A 2,216-nucleotide genomic window follows, 5' to 3' on the forward strand; every position below is an offset into this window, starting at 1 on the left:
GATCAACCCCTCTACCCCTTAATCCACCAAGCTGCCAATAGCTTGCAGATTGGACACTTGTCAATCAAGCCTCAAAAAAGAGAGTCAGGGGCTTCCCATGAAAACAACGAGAGAGAGAGAGTGCATCAGTCCTTTCTGTCTCTTCAGTGAAATTCTCTGGGAAAGAACTCAAACTGGCCCAGCTTAACTTGGGAGATAAATCTAGACCAATCCACTGTGGCCACAGGGAAAGTGACATCGCACCAGGATGGCAGCTCCCAAAGTAGCCATGAGAAAGAGGGATAAAGGAGAATTTCTAGAGTATCAAGTGTCCACTGCAGATACCCTTAAATCATTATTCCAGAAATACTGGCTTCTCTGGACCATGTTCATCTGTCCTTTAGTATTTTCATGCATATCTGTCAATGAAAAATGGGGTAAAAATGTAGAAAAAACACTGAATCTTAAAAAGCCAGAAATCTAGGCTGACCAATGGAAAACTTTGGCAATGTGCAATGTCAAAGAGAAGATGGACCCCAGTGTTCCTGGAAGGAATAATGGCACATCTTATAAAGTAAATAATTTGATGGTCCTTACCCCATGCTGTCTGCCTGGAATGATGAATTGATGGCATTCAGCCCCGTGGAAAAGGGATCTCGAGAAGTGGCCAAATAAAACTGTGCTTGCTTCAATCTTTGTCTCTGCAGATTTTTCTCTTCTCTGTTGCAGTGTGGAAACCGGGGCAGTCACAAAAAGACAAATACCGTATGATGCCACTTACAGGAGGTAACCAGAGAGTTAAATTCACAGAGACAGAATGTAGAATGCTGGTTGCCGGGGGCTGGGAGGAAGGGAGAAATGGGCATTTATTGTTTAATGGATATAGAGCTTCAGTTTTGCAAGATAAAAAGAGTCTTGAAGACAGTTTGCACAACAGTGTGAATGCACTAAACACTACTGAACTGTACACTTAAAAGTGATTGAAATGGAAACTTTCATGTCACATGTATTTTACTACAATTTAAAATAATAAATAAGTCTCCACTGAGAGCATCATTCAATTCCTGCCCCAACTAGACTACTGAGGAGTGGTTAAGAGCATATACTTTGAAATGAGATAGACCTGGGTTCACCTCTGAGTTTCCCATAAACCTGAGCATGGATGTGGGCAAGGTAGATGCTCAATCTTCAAAGATGTTTTTTAAACCAAAGTATACATTTTATCTTTCAAGTGACTAAATCATATTGAGTACCAGGTTCCCAACCTTTCTTTGAGCCTCCATCCACAAATTTAGAGAGATCAGGATGTTTTAACAGCCAACTGATTCCCCAGCCTAAGCTGGAGTTGGTAACCTGTCCTGGCCAATGAATATTGGGCAGCGTGCACTTTCTCTGCTCTGCGTGTATGGTCCAGACAGCCTTGCAACTCTGGCTTCAGAAATGAAGAGCAACATAGCCCCACTGCCATTAAACTTGTCAAGTTTATCCTCCAAAAAGGTACTTTGTGTATCTAACACTGACACCTAACGAAGACCCTGGTTGGTCATTTGGATACATCTAGCCCAACTCTGCAATGTGATCAGTGATGTCCTCACCAGGCTATTGGGTTCACATCAGGGAAGAGTTGGAATTCATCCCTCGGGATGTTCAACAAGGAAGGGCCTCAGTCATCATTTAACCTTCCTCCTTGTTTTTAACAGTGGGGAAACTGACAACCAGAGACAGTTAAGGGACTTGTTTAATAGGAACTAAAGGTAGAAATGGGGATCAAACCCATACCTTTGGAGACTAAGTACAGACAAATTTCCACCACAACAGGCTGCTTCACAAAAATATATGTGCCTCATGAGTTTCCAAGTCATCTGTGCTCAGGAACCTAGCCAATTTTCTCTGTACTTCTCCAGTTTTAATGTATGCACTGTCAAAGTGAGCATGTATAAAAATGTACGTTGTTAACTATGATAATGAAATCCTGGACTCCTCTGTACATTCCACTATAATAGCATATATCACAACATTTTATAATTATCTCTTTGTGGCCTGTCTCCCGTTCCTCCCCCACCAGACTGTAAATTCCCTAACAACAAGGACTGTCTTGTTCCCAGTACCTAGCACAGAAGCTGATACAACTATGACCCTGGATAGACAGTAGTTAGATCGTTGATTGTGCAAATGAAGCGTGCATTGTCCATAATGACAAATGTTCATTTCATATCTTAGTCTTAGAAGAAGCAAGT

At 41.7% G+C, this 2,216-nt stretch overlaps 1 non-coding gene across 1 annotated transcript; it reads right to left on the reverse strand.

Moving 5' to 3' along the window:
* Positions 1-1,806: 1,806 nt before the first annotated feature.
* On the reverse strand, positions 1,807-1,911 carry LOC115803951 (U6 spliceosomal RNA). Its single transcript, XR_004024755.1, has one exon. It is a non-coding gene; the product is annotated as a U6 spliceosomal RNA (small nuclear RNA).
* Between the last annotated feature and the right edge of the window lie 305 nt (positions 1,912-2,216).

The sequence above is a fragment of the Delphinapterus leucas genome, chromosome 2 (assembly GCF_059928025.1).
Source record: "Delphinapterus leucas isolate spDelLeu-1000000601 "Yukka" chromosome 2, BTC_Dleu_Yukka2, whole genome shotgun sequence".
NCBI lineage: Eukaryota > Metazoa > Chordata > Mammalia > Artiodactyla > Monodontidae > Delphinapterus > Delphinapterus leucas.